At 38.7% G+C, this 13,563-nt stretch overlaps 1 protein-coding gene across 4 annotated transcripts in view; it reads left to right on the top strand.

Annotated features, from left to right (window-relative positions):
- Positions 1 to 13,563, top strand: part of cdh13 (cadherin 13, H-cadherin (heart)) — a 356,169-nt gene that overhangs the window by 162,440 nt on the left and 180,166 nt on the right. The window lies entirely within an intron of this gene.

The raw sequence follows: 13,563 nt of genomic DNA, 5'->3' as shown, positions 1-13,563 counted from the left end.
AACTCAGAAATATTTCACACAGTAAATAGCAACAGATGTGAGAGGAGAGCAGACGGGAGAGGAACAGAGACAAAGGCTGAGCAGAGCAAACACAAACACATATTCACCATATATCCTTTTTAGTCTGTCCTTGCTCTGGTATCAATGCTGACTGTTACATGCATGGTGTAACCAGGACATTGGCTTTCAGTAGTTATGGTCAGATTGAGGTTATTTACAAGCACCTTTAACACCCAGTAAGTGGGCATCCCTGTATCCAAATGAATACACCAGTTACTGGATAGAATAGTCTGCTAGCAGAATAGTATAAAAAGATATAAGCTGCCGCCTTCCTTTATAGATGAATATGACAAGAAATGATGATGCAGTAATAGAAAGAGTATTTCTTACTGTCATGTCCTCTGTTGACACACAATGTGCTCATGACACCGTAAAGATCTGGGTTTACTCATGTGTTGCAAACTAGATGTAAAAGGACCAACAAGCAGCTTGTTTACATGCCACATTAACTCTTACGATATGACAGTAAGTCAGGTGTGTGATCTTAACTTGATAATTCTGAGCGTGTACATTTATGTGCATTTAACATAAACAGGTTACTGAAGCCACTGAGAAAAGGTTAAAGCAATAGTTTGACATTTTGTGATATCAGCCTATTTGCTTTCTTGGCGAGAGTTAGTTGAGGAGATCGATACCACTCTCACATTTGTATGTTAAATATGAAGCTATTGCCGGCAGCCTTTATGCTAAGTTTAGCTTAAAGGCTGGAAACAGGGAAATAGCTTGATTGGCTCTTTCCTAAGGTAACAAAATCTGCCTACTGGCACTTCTAAAGATCACTAATTAACACATCATATCTAATTTGTTTAATACTGTATGTACACAAATAGATGTAACAATGCGTCATGTTTACACCTGTTTTTGTACAGACTAAACAAACAGAGTGTAACGTGTCAATTAGTGAGCTTTAGAAGTGCTGATAGGTGGATTTTCCTTTGGACTAACATGAGAGCGGTATCAATCCTCTTATCTGTCACCTTGGAAAAAAAGGGAACAACCATATTTTCCAAAATGTCAAACTATTCCTTTAAGGACTGATTAAACACTTGTGACAGACTATCATCTGCTAAATAGGTGAAAGAGGTTGCACTGTTAAAAGAAGTTGAACCTGGTCCCTTGTTGACCTTTAAAGAGGAAAATGTTAAATCTTTGAGAGAAATGACCTTGAACACAGATTTCACAGAATTCAGTTACTCCAACCAGGCTGTAAATTACACGCCTTTTTAAACTTAAGGCAGTTACCTTTTCCACTCTGTCAGCATTGCTACTATCATTTACCAAAGATTATAGACACACAGATACACAAGCACACACACCTTCAAAGCAGCCTAGCTCATCTAATAGTTTTTGCGTATTTCCTGAAAGTTTAGTAACAGCTCGGTGGAATAAAGTTTTGTGGGTCCTGGTTGGCCATAACAAAAGTTGGTACAGGGAACTCTGGGGGACAAAACAGAGAGAGAACAGGGAAAAGAGGACAGGAAAGAAGAGAGACAAGCAGATAGTGAGGGTCTGGGGACCTTCTCCATGAAGATTTGACTGTGTTCTGTATGGAAAAGTTTAGTTCAGCTCAGAAATATTTAATGGCACAATGACTGAGCTGAGAGGAGACAGAGAGAAGAAGATGACAGAATTATGGAAAAATATCCGAATAGCCTGAAATTTAAAACTTCATGCAAACACAGATAGCAGAGCTAACAGAACTGTAGATACACACATTATTAGAATATTATTTATTAATTAACGATGTCATGGAAGTTTTTGTAATAAAAGCAGATTTCACAGAGAGAGAGAGAGATTTTCCCTCAGATTTTAAACCGGGATCACATATGTATGCATATGGACTCCCAAACACAGCCAAACAGTTGCACTTACACTGGTAGCCACACCTGCCACAGACTGCCCTGAACATCCTGTGATCTGTCAGTAAAACACTCTCCAGCTGCATCCTGACTCATCGCATTCTTGCAGCACCCCGCTGATACTTGTCAGCAAACGCCAAACAAGAAGATTAAATGTCCGGCTGACATCCTCTTATCCTAAGCACATTTGAGTACAGAACATCAACAGATATGAGAGTGCACAATAATCTTTCAAGAGAAATTGTCCACCACACATGTATAACAAAGTATTACCAGATAAGGAGCTGATTTTCCATTACATATTTTCCATTCGAAATATTGTCACTGCTTCCTCATTTGATGATCATTATGAACTCATGACAACATTAGATAACTGACACTGACTGACACTAACGTTGTCCATGCACGGCTAGCGGGTCTCTTGCAAGATAAGGGTGATTTAGTCAAACAGCAAGCTACAGAATTTTATTACTGTGCACACTGCCTGTCCAAAAGAAGCTGAATTAACATTGAAACCCTTATCTTACTATAGCTAGTTGTTTCCAAAGGCTTCTGAGCCAATATTCACCGTCATCTCTGGGTGATTTGTTTCTGTCACCTTTGGCTTCCTTGCTACCTCTGATAAACGCTGCTTCTTTAAGATTGTGTTAAAGCCTTCAAAAAATGTTTCCAGTATTCACATTGTGTCGTGGATTTTGTGACACTTCAAAAAAAAAATGATGGAAAACACGTCCCTCCTCGTGCAACGGCTGTGGTTTGAACAGACACAGAAACAGACTTCACTGAAAGTGTCAGAGAGGTATAGTAACAAGACACTATCCAGAACAATTAATTCAATTCATCTTAACATCTTAATAACAGACCGTTGTGTAGATAACAGATAAAATAACATTAACTAAAATAAGTTATGGATTTTAGCTTTAACCACACCAAATTCTCTTGCCTTCATTATGTATCTGACTTGTGATTCTAGACTGAAATGAAAGCAAGTCTGCTTTCCAAAAAAAATCACCTCTGAGTGATTTTCCCTTCATAGTCTGATTATGAAAGCTCAGAGACAGAATTGAAGGCTTCAGTCAATGGCTAAATAATTCCATCATAGTGAAAAAAAACTGAAGCAGTCTAATATGCCATTCTTTCTATGGCCTGGAGTAAATTATCTTCTAACATCAATTATACATTTCATTGTGTCTGGGCCATCACTAATGATCATCATTATTTCCAACCTGATAGTTGTAATCCCCGAAGGCAAGCTGCTATATCTTTATGTGCACATTCTGTCAGTGATCTAAAGTAACTAAGCACATTTACTCCAGTACAATTTTGAGGTACTTTACTTGAGTATTTCCATTCTATGCTACTTTATACTTATATTCCACTACATTCATTTGAAAGCTGTAGTGACTTTTCAGATGAAGATTTGACACAATGGATAATATAACACGCTTTTAAAATACAGCACATTATTAAAGATGAAACCAGTGGTTTGCAACCTTTTTGGCTTTTGACATCTTACAAAAAGCAGTGTGTAGTCGGGGTCACATTTCAAATGTCTGAGTTTTTAACAGCTGCACCGAATAGTGATTTTTCCCTCTAAAATCCTCACATGGTTTCATTTCAATAAATGTTCAAATGATCCAATATTTCACCCTCAATCAAAGAGAGAAAAAGTCCAAAAACTGAAAACAGATTTGTGTATCAGAAATTTGTTTTTTCTTCTTTCCTCTCCCATTAATCATCTCACGACCCCTCAGATTTATCTGGTGACCCTTTGGAGGGGCCCGACCCCTAGGTTTGGAACCACTGGACTAAACCAGCTAACTGTATATAAAGTAGTTGAAACTATCTCCACCTCCAGCAGCTACAACAGTAACATGCTGCTCTAACACTGATGCTTCAGTATTAATAATCTAATGATGTCATATATAATAATATATCAATCAGAGGGACAAAATAAATACTTTTACTTTAATACTTCAAGTACATTTTGCTGCTAATACTTACGTACTTTTACTTAAGTAGGATTTTTCATGCAGGACTTTTACTTGTAATGGAGTATTTATATTGTTGTAATGGTACTTTTAGTGTAAGTAAAAGATCTGAATACTTCATCCACCACTGCATACTGTACATGCATATGCACTTGCACACACATGATGGACACACTGGCTTCACACGCTCTCAGTGCTTTTCTTCCTCCCGTCCTCATCCTTTTCTGAGCCAGGCCTGCATGATATCTAGCTCTCTCCTCTAATCGTAAGGAGATAGTAAGTCTGTGCCCCAGTCATGACTCAGAATAAGGGTCTCCTATCAAATTCAGCTTTGCCTTTTTATTGATGGTCCAACAGTGTGTGCAGAATGAAGACTGTATTACTTTTATTGTGCCAAGTGGTCCTCGCAGGCTGTCCCAGGCACATTCATTTAGGGTGTCTCCTTTCCTCACTGGCACTAATGGCTTTTTGTGAGGATGAAACATAAAATATTCATATGTGGATTAAAATCACCATTATTCTAAAGGCATTTTGTCGGCAAAGTGAAACCAAGAGCTCAGGGTATTTCACTGCTGCGTGGCGTGTTATATGTACCTGTTATATATACAGTTTGTTCAATCGAACATCATTGATCTACAGAAAAATGTGTGTCGAAATTTAAGATATCAATTTAAGACGTTATTTAACAGTTCCATTGATTGGGACACAAACGTGAGATAATCATATAAATCTCTGATCCATTATTATGTTTTTGAAGCGACATTTAAAGCAAATGTCAGAAAATGTCAAGTCTATTATTCATCAAGAGATGATAGAACACCATCGTGTTTCCTCTAGAGACACTTCTTTAGGATCTACTACAGTGGATGTGGTTTTGGATAAAGAGTGTGGATCCCCGCGTTCAGGATTATATGTCAGTCTCATGTCTGTGCAAGCAAATACGAGTAAACACCAACCCTCTGGAAGGGCTCTGCTTAAGACCCTGTGACTTACCTACCTCCTTCTATGTTTAAGCTCAGGAGTGTCTTTGTCAGTATTCGGTACTGCATCAATGTTCTGCTGTATAGACAACCAAGGTTGTACTGAACATTTCCTTTCACTCCCCTCTTTCCTTCATCTCCCTATCTTGTGGTATGATAACGATTGATTGCTGTTGGCAAAGAATTGCTCTTACCTCCCCACAAGGTCATCACATATCAAAATAATATTGCCACTGGCTTTGAAAAAGATTAAATCAACAAAGTTAACCGCCTTGGTATCTAAATGTCGTGGTATAGGCTCAGCATGGAATATATGGATGCAGAAACTGTTGCAGGTCAAAGCACAAACCAAGCAAAATTTAAGAAAATCACAGCCTAACTTCAGCATAACAATAGCAAGAGGTCAGCTCAAGACAGATGGAAAGTAGGAATTCTAAGTAGGCTATTAAAGGAACCACGTAAGCAACCAAACAAACAAACAAACCCCTAACAAAGTCAACATTTGCTGTGGAAGAACAGACAGTGATCAGCTGGGCCACATGTTCACAAGGATTTAATGTCAAACATTATTTTCTTATTAAGCTCACTTAGGGTGAAAATGAATGTTAATGAGATGGAAAATGGAGAGGAAGGGAGAGGGGCATGGGGAGGAGGACAAGGCTTATCAACGCGGTTATGACGAGCTTGGGTCGGGTCGAGAGTGGCGGGGAAGATCTCTAATTGGCTTAGAACGGAGGAAGGATAGAACGTGAAGTGATAAATAACAGTCTTGTTTACACAGGTAGAGGGATGACCCTCAGTAATGCAGGTCATCACAACAATAAGTGTATTGAGTCCTTTGTGCGTGCTTACCTTGGAGATGCTGAGATTTGAGGGAGACAAAAAGCACACAGCTACAAATGGTGCAATGGGCATTACTTTCAAGTTAAAATTTCTTGTCTTTCTTTGTGATTTCCACATACAATAGGCTCTTAACTGCCCCAATAGTCAATCATACTGATAAAACCCAAAGAGTCTTTGGCTACAATGTAATTATTTGAATTGCTTTCTTTTATACTGAGATTTATTCTGTGAAATAATGAAAATTATTCTGAGAGACAGACTAGAATTTCTTCAAAAGTCGTCCTAATCCTGTTTTTGGTGTTGCAGCCTGTGACTTGCAGTAGAAAGCAGGCATCCTCCCTTGTGATGTCCTTTGACAGCAGATCTAAAAAGGCACCATACTTTGCTCCCATATTCTGCCTGTCAAGCCACAGTACACACTGACAAAGGATGGACTGACTAAAAAAAACATATAGACCTATCTCAACTCTAGAAAGGCCAAGTTGGGAATTGACAGCTGTTTTGAATTTTAGAATTTCATTCAAAAACTGTACAAAGCTGTTCCCTCAAAAGAGTTTTGTTAGGTTGTCAAACTGCATAAGTAAAGTAAAACAGTTTTAACTATAATTACCCATTTTTGCAAGAGGAGACATCAAACAGTTGCATCCTCTGACAGATCACTCCTTTGTTCATCTGACTCTGACTCTTGACATGAGTTTTACATGTTGTTTTTTTTTACTTTGTAGAGAGCAGCCTTGGGCTATAGGTATTAAACCTTTGAAAGTTTAATGCATGTAATTTTACTTAAAAAATAAAGTTCTTAAAATTAAATTTTCTCTTAGAGTCCGTCTACAGGATGGATCCTCAGGATGAGGTACTGATGCAGGACTTTTAGTGAGGGCTTTAGTTGATACTGTGCTGTAAAATTTGGAGAACACATTTGCATTGATTTAAATTACTACAAACCAAATAGGGACAATAGTGAGCTCGGGGCAGGGGCCCCTTGGTTTCTGTCAGCTCGCTGCCTTTACAGGGAACTGGTTATCCAGCCTTGAAAGCAAGTAATGTCCAATAATAATACTCACAAATAGTTTGTGATGAAATTTCATTCTATTAGAATTAATAAAGAATCTATATTATAGGCTGACACTAACAGAGGTCTGATCTATAATGCAGCAATAGAATGGTGTATAAATAACATAAATACAAATACAGAGTGACAGCTGCTACCAGCTGTGGACATTCTGGACGATATAGTTTTCCTTACATGCTACATTCTATTCAAACATACATGAATGATATTAGCATGAATAACATTTGATCGCACAGACTGCATTTCAAGCACGGAAGACACACAATGACACAACCCACGCACATCACAGTGCATCCCAAGAAAACTGTCATTTTATGTGCATTTGAGAGATGACTGTTTCAGCACTAATAAGCTACTCACTGTTGTTTATATAATACCCAGGTCTATAGTTTGAAGGGGGAATGAGGGGTCTGTTGACAGGTTTGCTGCTTTTCTCTTCAGTCTCCACCTTCTACCTCCTGCTAATACGCCCCAGTGTTGCTCTAAACATTTCTTCTAAATATAATAGCTAATTTATAATAATCCCCTCTTTACACACAGTACACATACAGTACAAAGATGCTAGTTAAAGCATTTCAGGGCAGGTTCTCGCAGATATGTATTAAAATTCTTAGCCTTTTCATTTTTGCAGACATACGGAACACATAATTCCCACAATTTGCTAATTTGGTGACTTTGCAGGTTTTGATCCGTACACCTTGCGGCATAAGGCTCAGATTTCATGAATGCCTGCACAGTTTTGTTGTTTAATCAAATTTTACAGCCACTGCTCCCCTCTCTATCTGTCCTTTTGGCTCTACCTGCTCTGCTGATGCTATTTTCTTCTGCTAAGGTGTCAGAGGAGGAGGATTTTTTGATTAATTTGTCAAGTTGCTGAGGTGAAAGAGCAGTGACTAGGTGAAAGCCCAAACGTTTGACCTACAGTTTCTGGTGGTTACTTGTATACTTGTGTATTGTTATGTGTGAATGTATATATCTGTGCGTATCTCTATCCAGATATCTCTATATATCCTACAGGTCCAAACATCGTTCAGTCAAACAAGGTAGCAAATGATGCTATTTTGGCTCATGTATGTGCAGTAGTGCAGAGTGCTAAAGGGAAGTGTAATATAAATGGGAGGGTGTGGTGATAAATGAATACACTCTCATCCAGTCACATTGCTGTACCATAAAACTCACATCCACACACTTCAAACAGACATATACCACTGTTTCATATAGCAATCTCACACCCTCCTCATTTACAGTAGGTCTACCTTTATGAGCCTGAGGCCTAAGACAGGTGAAGTCTGTTGTTGTCCAAATCCCACTCCTGTTTTCTGCTTGGCTGGACTGTAATTTCCTGGGCTTTGGAGAGCAGGATACGCTGCCCTGCACACAGGAAAACAGGCCTGATGTGCACTTAGTCCCTGTATGTGGGCAAGAGATAAAGGGCAAACACACACACACATACACACACACATTACCATCAGCACTAACACGACCACTGCCTGCTCCTTGTGAGCAAACAAAACTCTAGCCACCATGATAGCTCTTACCTTTAAGAAATATAACCACAACACAGGGGTCACACACCATTGCCTCCTCTGATAATGCCTGTGGTCTATAGCTAATTTGTTATTTCACAGGCATAATTGTCCAGTTAAATATGTTTGCGAGGCTTTATCCTCAGACACACATACAGTATACAGGATGTCCATTTTGCATCTGTTGTTTGGTTTCTAGAACAGCTAATAAATTTATTATTAATTTTCGAAAGACATCTTCAAGTGTAAGCAATAACTCGATGAAAGAAACTTTCTTTGAAGTTCTTTTTGCAGTGCAGTTCAGAGAGATTTTCCGCAAAGTTTTAACATTTCTTCCTGTTTTTAAGCCTTCCTTCAGGTCAGGATCATTCAGCTCTGAGAGTTGTGTCACTATCCTGCTGTCCTTCCAGAAACCCCCTTAAACCCCTGCAGACACACTGCTGTGCCCCTACTCCCAGATAACCTGATTAAACAGTGAATGCCCTGTTGCTCAGCCTCAGGCATTACTGCTACTAATTCAGCCTGTCCGCCGCCTGCCGAGGCACATGGCACAACCACTAATGCACTCAGCCTTCGTACCAGGGCAGCTCCGCTTTCAACTGTAGAGACCAGAGACAGAAACACTCCCCGAATTATCTACTAAAATGGCTGACATTGACCACAAAAGGCGGGGAATGGACTGAAATGGGTCATTGGATTATTGGAATCTATCCGGAGGGAAGTGCAAAAGTAAATACAGTAAGAAGAGACCAATTCCCAAAAACGATAGGCCATTTAAAAATGAAAAGACATTCATTATTTACTCACTCAGCTGAAAATCATTTGTTTGTTGTTTTGATAGGGTGTAATATGTGACACTTTGTAGATCAAACTATTTTAAAAATAAAAGATATAGGCTAGTATTAATTAGGGATGTGGCTGTGACGATTAGGTTTTTTTTTTTACCCAGGTTTGAGTTCCTTAATATCGGGTGTCTAGAGATACCCAGTCCGACATAACACTTGTATTTACCTAAATGACACAGCTGCCCAGTGCACACTCAAGCTGCACAAACATGCACTTTGTGCCAAACATGCTCACTATACATAGAAGAATGATAATATGCATAGCAGCAGAGATTTATAATACTGTTTAAACATGTGGCACATTGAAATAATGTGTAGCCTACTCAGTTTGGCACACCTTATTGTTCACCAGCTACTTGATCCAAATACTAAAAGTTCCTGGTTCAAAACCATTAAGTTAAATTATTCATCTGACATAAATTAAAGTTAAACTGGGAGAATTTGATCCCTGAAATTGAAAAGATGTGATTGTAGAGAGTGTTTTTAGCGGAGAAGACTCTGTTGGTGTCGTTGGACCTACAAAAACAGTCCACTCACAGTTTAAAAGTGGTTAGAGAGGTTACAGAGTGGAGTTTTTTTCCTCACAATCAATCTCTGGCCGAGTATAGACACCAGCTTGCAGAGAGCACACAAACCCAACAACAGCCCAATTTAATTTTGTTCGGTCATCAAGTTACTCACGGAATTAACTTCAATTAGTGACTGCTGATATGTGACCTGCCGCCGGTGACGGTTGTCATTTGAACAACAAAAGCGCTGGCTAAAAATGAGAAGCTACTACCCGAATGCTTTGCACATTGTTCTTTGCTAATAAAAGAGAGAAGAGATCAAAAAAGTGTCTGAAGTGTCAGAACACTTGGGATCTATTTTTCTTTGCATATTATCACTCAATGCCACAGAAGCACATTCCTCTAGAGGCTCAATAGATGTTGGTCGTGGCATTATTTTCAACATGGCTTTGCAAAAAGATATGAAGAGTCTTGTTTAAAGAGAAATAATAAACAAATCAAAGAAGTAGCAGAGACAGTAGTAGACAGGTGAGCCAAGTTTTCCACCGGCCCTCCACACAGTACCCTCAGTGCCAGACAAAAGGAGATTGAATTATACCTTTTGAGAGGAGGGGGGCTATTTTGTACCATGATACACCAGGGAGAGCCTTTGTGACTCTTTCACCGCCTTTCAGAAGCAGGATTATTTTTTATCTTGCCAGACGGCCAGCTGAACGAAAGATCTTTTCTATCATTTTCTATCTTCTCTATACTTTTAACTCCCCCACTCTTTTTCACCTTCCATCTTTCGTTCAATCTCTCTCCCTCCAAAGACCATCTATTTATATCTTCTTTGACATTCCAAGGGCTTCTTTTCTTTTGATGTAATGAGTAACATTTGAAATCAGTGACTCTGAAATAAGAGACCGAAAAGAAATCGACACAAAAAACAATCCGATATTCTAAACGCAGATGTATTTGCCAATGAGCACATTAACATTCTCTAAATAATTTAACTTTTCTGAGATATCCCTACTGATAGCAGCTAGTCATAGGGGTTAAAATCATTAACACCAGCTTTATAAGCACACTACAAATCAGACCACCAAGGCATACACATTTCCATTTAAAGATTTAGGGCTGTAGATGTAACGGGGGATTATATTTGCCTCACAGTTTATAATGCCCCCGTTAAGTTTGTTTTATATGGCTGATAATAGTGACAGCCTACAGTCTCTGCTTTGTGTTGTGATGCATTGGTGGACTAACGGCTGACAGTTAGTAACGTCAGTTGACTCCAACGAAGAAACCCTGACAGTCGATTCAGTGATGTCTGTTTATTACTTACAAGCACTTTGGGATCTGGAGGATACAAGCCTGGTCTCAGTAAAACTATTTAACATAAATAAAATCATAATCAAAGTAAACTTACAATACTAATAAATGATTTCTGTGATGAAGCTTAATAACCGTTAAATAACAAATTACAGGGCCAACGGTCTAACCTTGACCAGGATCAAAAACTCACTATATTACAGATTACACAAAGACACTATTGATACAGATGAATCAGTTCACATAGATAATCACTCTGAATGTCAACATGATTATAATTAGTAATAAAGTCTATCTCAGGTCAGCTATACATTATTATTTACAGCTTTCCATTTAATAGTCACGCACTCACCTGGGGGATACAAGCCCGGTCTGACTTGTTCCCCCGGTGATGGGCTTTATAGCTGCATCGTTACCTTGGATACTATGTAGCCAAGTATTAAATATTAAATATAAGATAACAGCATAAAATGACCATTTAAAGCACAATTAATGTAGTTAATGTAACATGCAAGAGGTATATGTTACATAGACATACATGTAGATTATATGTAAGACTATGCTGATATTTCATTTTCAATAAGAATCTCCATTAATGTAAAATTTTGACTGTAGGACAGGCTTTATGAATGTCTTAGCACCCAGCCTGCAGAGTACTGGGGATCTTACTGGGATCATATTAGACTGTATTAGACTAAATTATATGGTTGGGTGTATCAAATCAAAACAAATTACATCCTGAGTTTGATAAACATTTTATCCACTGAAAACAAACACAAAATGCCTCAGAAAAGCCCTGATGTTGTAAATGAGGGGTATATTATAGTACCAGGAGTTTTTAGTGTAACTGACTTTGATGGTATGAAGTTGTGGTCTCACTTTGCAGAAAAATGTGCCCTTCAGCAGGAAACTCTCACCCATTCCCTGCTGATCTCCCCGTGTCTCTTAGAGAGCTATGATGCTATGGTGAGAGCTTGAAAACGAACACACTTAGCAGCTGTGCTTCTTTCTCGACAGCCTGCTTCCTTGGCTTACTTTCAGTGGTATAGATTTATTCAAGTGTTTGAAGGTAGATGCAGCAGATGTGAACAGGACCGATGGATCAACTGGGTACACCAACCCAGTGGGTGTATGTAAGGTCAATTCATTCTTTCTGCGTTGGCGTGGCCGCAAGGGTCCGCGTGGCACCTCTGCGGACATCTACGCGCACAGCCCAACATTTGTGACAACGAGGATTGTATGCATAGCAAGTATGTCAACTGCACATGTGCTAGAAAAGCAAACTTAGGTTACTTGCATAACCTCTCTATAACATGAATGAAGAGAACAGGAATGCCTGTCTCATCTACTTTATGAATGTGCTGTATTCCTATCCTCATTAAGCTGTCGTTTTTCTTTTTTCAACTTTTTCTTTTTGTTCAGCAACATACAGAAACTCCTCAGCTGCATTCAGACTGAAAACAGCCCTGTGTAAAACAATACAAGGGGCTGTGTTGGTGTGGGCGTGATGTTTAAAGTGCTGGTGAGACAGTGAAATATGATCCAGCAAGTCCGGTTGGAGTTACAGATTATTGCGTTTAAAGACTGATCAGAAAAACACAGCACAGCAGTTTGTAATACTCATGGTCCGCATGCAAGTCTGCAGCTGTCCGAAGAACGCAGAATGTATGAAAAGGCCTTAAGGGAAGCTGATGCCTCAAGGTCTCAGCTTTGAGAAGAATAGAAGGGAAAAGTGAAATTCTTTTGGGAAAGTGGAAAAAACATCTCTCTGTTGTTATCACACCCTGCTGTACTGGAGGAGGTGTATGTAAATTAAAAAGAAGAGTGCAAGGCTTTTCTTCACAAGTGTAAGTGAAATGTGCCATCTCCAAAAGCATGTGGTGTATTTTAAGATCTTACAACATAAAAAAATCCAACTACAGTAAGGCTGCAACTAATGATTGTTTTCATAATTGACTGATCTGAACTTATTTTCCAGAAAAATCTATGAATTGGTTGGTCTATAAAATATAAGAAAATATTGAAAAGCCCAAGCCCAATCTTCCAGTGTTTTGTTTTTTCTGATGAACAGTCAAAAAATCCAGTGATATTCAATTTACAGCAATATAAATCAGCAAATCCTCCCATTTTAGAGGCTGGAACCAGAGTATGTTTGGCATTAGTTTCCAGTTCATTTTATAATTGATTAATCAACAATATCGATGATCTTTCAGCTGTAATTTGTATGTTTAACTTAGTGACACTCCCTACATCCCACCGTCCTCTACCCCACCCTCAGTTTCCTATTCTAACTTAAGCTGACCAGTCAAACTCAGCTTGCTGGAGCTACACAGTAGGGATGTGCAGAAAGCCCAGTATTTCTATTTGTATCTGTATTTGTTGAGGCAGCATAATTATTTGTATTTGTATTTGTATTCGAATAAAATTGGAAAGAGGCTTAAAAATCCTGTTTTTGTATTTATTACACTTTTAATTTTAAAAAGTTAAAGTGTTACAGTAAGTGTTCATGAATAAACTACCTTATGAAGGAGGTCCCCACACCGGGTCTCGAACTGTAGTCTCCC

Source organism: Thunnus maccoyii, chromosome 5 (assembly GCF_910596095.1).
Source record: "Thunnus maccoyii chromosome 5, fThuMac1.1, whole genome shotgun sequence".
Classification (NCBI taxonomy): domain Eukaryota; kingdom Metazoa; phylum Chordata; class Actinopteri; order Scombriformes; family Scombridae; genus Thunnus; species Thunnus maccoyii.
Note: the sequence above shows the minus strand (reverse complement) of the source record. Positions and strands in the feature narration are given on the sequence as shown.